Source organism: Chlorocebus sabaeus, chromosome 21 (assembly GCF_047675955.1).
Source record: "Chlorocebus sabaeus isolate Y175 chromosome 21, mChlSab1.0.hap1, whole genome shotgun sequence".
Taxonomy (NCBI): domain Eukaryota; kingdom Metazoa; phylum Chordata; class Mammalia; order Primates; family Cercopithecidae; genus Chlorocebus; species Chlorocebus sabaeus.
This window is the reverse complement of record NC_132924.1, coordinates 1,023,766-1,032,204: the sequence shown is the minus strand read 5'-3', so window position 1 is coordinate 1,032,204 and position 8,439 is coordinate 1,023,766. Positions and strand designations below refer to the sequence as shown.

The following is an 8,439-nucleotide window of genomic DNA, read 5'->3' as shown; positions in this document are numbered from 1 at the left end:
CCAGGGCACCAGCAGGTACACGTAATATACCTGCTAATCACATTAATTTGATAATTACACTATATGTATGTATGTACATATTAATTGGAGCATCACATTTTAACCCTATGTTCTTTTTATGAAAATGTTACTCCTGTACAACTTTATTCTCTCTTTCCCTCCTAGTTTGGGTACTAACATTTAACTCTAAATATGTTTCAAATACAACAATATGTTTTTATAGTTATCTGTTTATATAATTTTATTTGTTTTAAATAAGTTGAAATAAGAAAAAAGAGCACTTGTAGATTTACAGGTTTGTTTTGTTAAACTTATTATTCATTGTATTATTTTAATCTTTCAGTTTTGCTAATGTATTTTTTAAAATCTTTGTGGATACAAGTTATTATGTGGAAAAATTTTCTTAGCCCAATATATCTTTTCTTGAACCCACCTTCTCTGTGCTGTTATTGGCAAATAAATTAAATTTCTTTATATTATAGCACTGAAGATTCAATTACAAACAATATTACAAAGTTGCTTTTGACAATCAGATAATATGAGAAAAATATTTCTTATACGGCCTTAAATATTTGTTACATTTACTAGTCCTCTTTGACTTTTTTGGGCATTGAAATTATCTAGGATTAGGCCGGGCACGGTAGCTCATGCCTGTAATCCCAGCACTTTGAGAGGCCAAGGTGGATGGATCACCTGAGGTCAGGAGTTCGAGACCAGCCTGACCAACATGGTGAAACCTCATCTCTCCTAAAAATACAAAATTAGCTGGGCATAGTATCGCATGCCTATAATCCCAGCTACTCGGGAGGCTGAGGCAGGAGAATCCCTTGAATCCAGGAGGCGGAGTTTGCGGTGAGCCAAGATCGTACTATTGCACTCCATCCTGGACAATGAGTAAAACTCTGCCTCAAAAAAAATAAAAAATTATCTGGGATTACTTGCATTCAGCCTGAAAACTTATTTTTATTCTTTCTCAAATGATCTGTCTGCATCAAGAAACTGCCTCAGTTTTTATCTGAAAGTCTTTATTTTTATTTATTTTTAATTGCTAGTTTTCCTGAGGATAAAATTTTTAGTGGACAGTTTTTTGTCTTTGAGCATTGAAATACATATATTCTTAGAAGCTGAAAAGCTTTTAAGAAGAAACAAAATTCAAGACCTGAGAATGTTCAGCGACATGAGAAATTCAGAAAGGAAGGAAATGCTTTCTGAGGAGCGAACCACAGGTACTGTGTGAGTATAGACAATGTGCACCCTACATAGGTGTGATTGTGGATGTGTGGATGTTTGAGATACGTACAATTTATTTGTTGTAAAATAAAATGCTCAGGTACATTTTAAATAATTTATATGAGATAGTTGGGGTTAATCAAGATAAACTGGTAAAATTAAAATGATAATGTTGGTAATAATTTTGACCATGCAATAAATAATACTGATGATAGGATATCTATTGCTTTTTTCAGATATGTAAAATATGATTTCTCTTCACCATTAAGATGACCATGTTCCATGTATGATACTATTAAAAATTGCCCTTATTTTCCAAGCTGGTAGTAGACTCACAGCCAACACCTTCCTCCTTTTCTTCTGTATCTTCACACTCCCTCTGGACTGCAGGCCTAAGCCCACTGACCTCATCACCTGCCATCTGGCCCTTGTCCACTTAGTGATGCTCCTCACTGTGAGCTTCTTGGCATCTCCAGACCTGTAAGTCTCACTGTATTCTCAGAATGACTTCAAGTATAAGGTATTCTTCTACATGCATAGAGGGACGAGGGCTCTCCATCTGCACCACCTGCCTCCGGAGTGTGCTCTAGGCTATCACCATTAGCCCCAGCACCTCCTGGTCGGCAAGAATTAAACAGAAATTTACACGTTGCATCTTTCACTTCTTTGGGTTCTCAGTTTGTTTCTCAGTAGTAACCTGCCCTCTTCCACTGTGGCCTCTTCTAATGTGACCAATAGCAATGTGCTAAGTATCAATAAATACTCTTCACTTTCTTACATAAGCTACATCATCAGGAGTCTGTTTTTCATGCTGCCACTACTTACAGATGTCTTCTTTGTAGCAATCATGTTTCTCTCAAGTGCATACATGGAAATTCTTTTGTCCAGGCATCAGAGACAACCCCAGTACCTTCCCAGCACCAACCTCTCTGCAAAAGCATCCCCAGAGGAAAGGACCACACAAACCATTCTGATGCTGGTGAGTTGCTTTGTGGTCATGTACTGGATGGGCCTCATAATCTCATCACCTTCAACCCTATCATGGGCTTATGACTCAGCCATCGTGGGTATCCTGATGCTTGTGGGCGATTTCTGTCGCCCTTTTGTGCTAATTAGTTCTGATAAAAGAATAATCGAAATCTTGCATAATGTGTGATATATATATCATAGATGATTAATAAATAATGAAAATGATTATCTGAAAAACAGATTTTGACATCAAATTTTTCAAGAAGCAGGCAATTTTTAAACTTTTTAAATTTAAAATACATTATCTTATTACACTTTTATTTCATCTAAATATTTTTGAAACCTATGCTGCTAAGAACTTGGTGGTTTCTTTAGTTCAAAGTCCACCATAGTAGTTCCCTGTGTCCACAAGTTTCTTATATTTAATTTTGATTCCCTAAATTTTATATAAGACAACTTTTCTATCTTCTTGAAGTGTATACTTAAGATGTTCCTGTTGGTAGATAAAATTTCTCTGTGTGTGTGTTTGTGTGTGTACGTGTGTGTTTTATTTTTGAAGGTTTAGTTTACCCTTCCTTATTTATTAAAAATATGCTAGCTATGTATTCAATTATAGGTTGAACAATAATTTTTCAGCACTCTTAATATTTCCTTCTCAGTTTTCTGGCTCTGCATGGGCTGTGGAGATTTTACTCTCACCTGTGTAGATTCTCTGTCTCATGGTTTTTAATTTTCTTCAGTCTCTTTGGTGTTATGCAGTTTGACTTATCATATTGGATATCTTTTTTTATTGCTCTCTCATTTTTTTTTTTCTTGGAGATGGAGTCTCGCTCTGTTACCCAGGCTGGAGTGTAATAGTGCAATCTTGGCTCACTGCAACCTCCACCTCCTAGGTTCAAGCGATTCTCCTGCCTCCGCCTCCGGAGTAACTGGGATGACAGGCACCCACCACCATGCCCAGCTAATTTTTCCGTATTTTTAGTAGAGATGAGGTTTCACCATGTTGCCAAGCTGGTCTCAAACTCCTAACCTCAAATGATCCACCCACCTTGGCCTCCCAAAGTGCTGAGATTACAGTCGTGAGCCACTGCACATGGCCTCTTCATTGCTCTCTTTTAGGCACATGTTTGGTTTTTAATTTTAGAAATTTGTAAATAATTATTTATTAGTATGATTTATTATTTGTATGGATTCAGGTGAAATAATTGTGCTTTATTCTTTGTCATTCTATTCTTCGCATGTGTATAATTACATTCATATTGCTGTTATTTTGTTTCTCTTTATTTGGTTATATTCATTCTGCTCAAAATTCCAGTTCATTAATTCAGTTTACTAACTCTCTCATCATCAGCTTAGTCTAATTTTATAATTAACTCACATATTGTATGTTAAATTTGTGTTTAAATCATTCAATTTCTATTTGACTCTTTTCCAAATTTGCTTGCTCAGTTTATAGTTTCCTGCTCTTTCAAAAATTATTTTGATACCTTTTCCCCATTTGTTTTTACTTAAACATTTAAAATATTTAAATTTAATATTTTATATTAATATTTATAAATGTAAATATATTTATAATACTTTTTACATTTAAAATATTATAAATATATTTCCAGTATGCAAAGTATATGTGATATCAAATTTCTTCCAACCCAGCCAGGCACAGTGGCTCACGCCTGTATTCCCAGTACTTTGGGCGGCAGAGGCAGGCGGATCACAGGCCCAGGGCTCACAGTAAGCATACGGACAAGTGGGCACAGACTCACAGGCCAGACAGACAACCAGCCACGGCCGGGCCAGACGTGTGGACACAGGGCCAGTGTCACATACAGACCACGGGGAGACATGGTACTAGGGGACACACAGACTTGATGCCACAATGTGGGCAGGGCACAGAGCTCGAGGGACCTGGGCAGCGGCCGCTTGGTATTTCTGCACTGGAATCCTGTGAGACAAGAGTGGTGGCCGCTCTGGAGGTCCCTGGGGCGGTCCCTCACGGCCCCTCTGGGCTTAGTCCGTCTTCCACACTGTTGAGCAGCTTTCCCACCTCATGGCAGAGGATAAACACTGTGGTCACATCCAGGCAGACCCGGCCCACGGGGGGAACAGTGCCGTCGTAGAAGGCCTTGAGCCCCTCCTTCCTCAGATCTGCCGGCAGTCCCGTGTGTTCAGCGTCTGTGCTTCTCCAGGCCCCGCATCCGGGTCTTAATCCCGTGCATGGGAGCGTTTCCCAAGACACTGGCTGCGCCCGCAATGGCTCCGAAGGCCCCAGCGACCAGCCAGTTAATGGGCTTGCTGGGGCTGTCCCCTCGGTACAAGCTGTGCAGGGGGGTCAGGAGAAGAGGCGCACGGCCCGGTTCCAGCCCTGCTTCAGCGCGGGGGCCATGAGGCCCCGGTGAGTTCCCCTTGTTTCCGCACATCTCCCTAACCCGGTGGGACACTCCTCTGCACTGGAGGTCTGGGGGTGTCTGGCCGTGGATGATCTTCACCTTGATGGTGTCCATGGGACATACGACCACCACGGCCTCCGCCACGCCGGCGCCCCAGCGGCACCGCAGCCTGCCCTGCTGTAAAGTCGTCCCTGGGCTTCCCGCCTCTGGCTGCTGAGGAACTGGGACATTCGGAACCCAAAGCCGCCTTGGGGATGGAGCAGCAGAGCAGGGAGCCGACGCCGCGGTGCCTGCCTGGGACGCCGTGGCCGCGACAATGTGCACGCGGGATCCATGCGCGGTGCCCGGTGGGTGCCAGCGCTCGTCCGGCTGCAGCTACATCCTCCCGCGCTCCATGGAGAAGGGACACCGATTTCGATGTCGAAAGGTCGCCTTACCGGTAGCCTCCGCCGGGTCTTACTGGACGCGGCTGGGCCACGGCGGGCGGGAGGCGGGCGCCCAACGTGGTCTGAGGTCCCAGCCTCCTGAATTCCGCACTGATTCAGTCTCCTGAATTCCTTAATTTGGTTTTAACACAAATAAAGATCTCTCTAAAGATAAAAAGGGATGTGTTGGCTTCTAATTTTTGTTAAAAGCAATAGCATATGTTGTATAAGATAGTGCATTGGGGTAAATGGGTTATTATTTTTATTTTTTTCATCAGCCCACTGACATTGAAAGGGGATAGTTTTTAGGTTATCTATGAGCAATTTTCCCTCAGATAGGCCTTAGTGTAGGGGTTTGTGGTCATGTAGCTGAGAGGGTAGGCAGGGATTAAAAGTCGTTATGGCAGTAATAACCTTCTGAAGACCAGGAAATTCAAACCCCTCTCATGGTAGTTTACTAACATCTCCTGGGTTTGCTGTGCCTTCCCTTTGTGCCTCTTCCCACACATGGTTTCTTGCACTTGGCCCAGCTATATTCCACTGTTCTTTTGACTCCATGCTTCTTAGCCTGGTGGCAGTGGTGAGGGAGTGAGGAGATCTCTAATGTTCTGAGGAAGCCTCAGACTTAGCACTGTCAGCTGGGGTGTGGGGTTACTGACATTTGAAGAGTTTCCTGCCCCTCCTGTAGATGCAATGCCAGGACAAGAGACATTCCTGTCCCTCCTTGTCCATGATAGGGGAGAGATGCTCCTTCTCCATGTTCTTAACTCCCAGTTGAAGTTGGCCTGCAACAGTGCCCTGCCAATTAATAATTTATTTTCTTTATTGTGGGGAAAAGAAAGAGAGATCAGCCTGTTACTGTGTCTATATAGAAAGAAGTGGACATGGGAGACTCCATTTTGTTCTGTATTTGAGATGCTGTTAATCTGTGACCCTACCCCCAACCTTGTCCTTGCAAGAGACATGTGCTGTGGTGACTCAAGGTTTAATGGATTTTGGGCTGTGCAAGATGTGTCTTTGTTAAACAAGTGCCTGAAGGCAGTTTGCTGGTTAAAAATCCTGCCCGCCTCTGGGCAATGGAACATCTCGGTGTAAAACCCGATTGTATGCTGTTTACTGAGATAGGAGAAAACTGCCTTAGGGCATAAGGTGGGACTTGCTGGCGGGACTTGCTGGCGCAATGCTGCTAAAAGGTTTATGGAGATGTTTGCGTATGCATATCAAGGCACAGCATTTTCCTTTGAACTTATTCATGTCACAGAGATCTTTATCCATATGTCTTACTGCTAATTTTCTCCCTAAAATGATCCTATTGTCCTGCCACTCCCTTATCTTTAAGATGGTAAAGATAATTATCAATAAATACTAAGGGAACTCAGAGACCGGTGCCAGCGTGGGTCCCCTGGGCCCACTTTTTCTTTCTCTATACTTTGTCTCTGTGTCTCATTTCTTTTCTCAAATCTCTCATTCCACCTAACGAGAAACGCCTACAGGTGTGGAGGGGCAGGCCACCCCTTCATTTATGGGAGATGCATCTGTGCAGAAATGCGGGTGTTGGCCTTGTTTCTCCACCCTCAGTTTTGGGAGTTTTTCCCCAGTGCCTTGTGGCTCGGGTTTGGATGCTCTTTCTCTGCAGATTAGGCCTTGTATCATATAGGGGAGGTGGGAGGAGCCTGTCTCCAGAGTTGTAGCAGTGGATGGGATAGTGGTTCCTCCCTATCAGCACTGTGGGGGAAGCATTCTCAGGATTCTATCCTGCTTCCCTGACAGGCCTTGTAGGTTTCCTAGAAAAATTATACACAGTGGTGTAAACCCTATGGCTGTAGACTCCAAAGTTTTACATTCTCCTCACCCACCCACACACAGCCACCAGGAACTAGTTCAAAGGTTCTGGCTTAATTTTATCAGTTTTCATGGTTTTCAGGGTGCACATAAAAACCTGGGGCCTTTGTGACCTACAAGCTTCTGCATCCCCTGATGTTGGGTTTGTAGTCGGCCCCGTGACCTCAGTTCTCTAAAGGGCTCAGGAGAAACCATCCGTTCATTTGCAGTTTCTCCAGGGATTTGTTTGCTTGTTTAATGTGTAGGCGCAACTCTTTGTCAGGTCTCTGTATCTGTCAGGTCTCTGAAACTTAACTCAGAAACTAATATTTTTAAACACATTATCATACTTTTAGTGCTCCTCTATCTATGCTAATTGTTCTTCAGTATTTTTTATATTTGTATGTCTTTATCTATTTTTAAACCAGGTTTAATTCCTTCTTAATCTAATTCATAACTTTTATTTCATTTATTCCCCTATGTAACTTCCTTTTCAGACATTTAAAGTATTGTGTGTTTTGAGTGGAGGAGGTCAGATTATAATTGACATTTGTCCTTGACTACTGGGCACCCTTACCATGTATTTATTTTACTATTCAATAAATATTAACTTATCATGAATGGTATATTTTGCTACAGTTGCAGGTTTATGAACCTGAATAGACAATAAAATAAGTAAATATCAAATTACATGGCTTCAGGAGGGTATAATTTTTTAAGTTTTTTGGTTCATTAAAATATTTTTGTCTTTTTGTGATTTGCAACCTTGAGTGATTTCCTTGAAATAGGAACCAGAGTTGAAACTGAAGTAGCAGGTGTTGGTGAGATTTTGATGGCTAAGAACGTCGGGCTCATTTTGTAACTGAGAGGGAAATTAGAATACGTCACCAGTTCCATATGATCACAATGCATTTGGAATAATCACCATGGCAACTCATGACTTGTATTTTAGGGGAGAAGAATTGGTAATAAAATGACCAAGCACAAAGCTGACCCAGTCTAACACGGATCTTTGTCTTTAAAACATACCCGTGATACTCACGTAGGCAGTGTTTATGCTAAGGTTCTTGAATTTTCACGATTTTGCTTCTCCAGTAGTATGTGTTACTGAGCAAAAGGGGCTTTCTATCCAAAACACCAGAACTCAAAACTGTGGCACTGGGTGTTTCTTTTTAGGGGAAAAAAAAGCTTTTTATTATAATTGTTGTTTATAATTATATAATTTTATGTTTGTTTTAATTTTTATTTCAGTATCATTTACAGTACAAGTGGTTTTGGTTACCTGGATGAATTATATAGTGGTGAATTCTGAGATTTTAGTGCACTTGTCACCTGAGTAGTATATATTGTACCAAATAGGTAGTTTTTTTCACCCCTCATCCACCTCCCATCCTCTGTTCTGAGTCTCCAAAGTCCATTATATCACTCTCTATGCCTTTGCATACACATAGCTTAGCTCCCACTTATAAGTGAGAAATAATGGTATTTGATTTTCCATTCCTGAGTTATTTCACTTAGAATAATGGCCTCCAGCTTCATTGAAGTTGCTGCAAAAGACATTATTTCAATCCTGATGTGCTGACCTTGGGTTTACTGGACACATCTCA

At 41.6% G+C, this 8,439-nt stretch overlaps 1 pseudogene; it reads left to right on the top strand.

Moving 5' to 3' along the window:
• Positions 1–639: 639 nt before the first annotated feature.
• LOC103247774 (putative vomeronasal receptor-like protein 4) lies at positions 640–2,386 on the top strand (annotated as a pseudogene).
• The last annotated feature ends 6,053 nt before the right edge of the window (positions 2,387–8,439 follow it).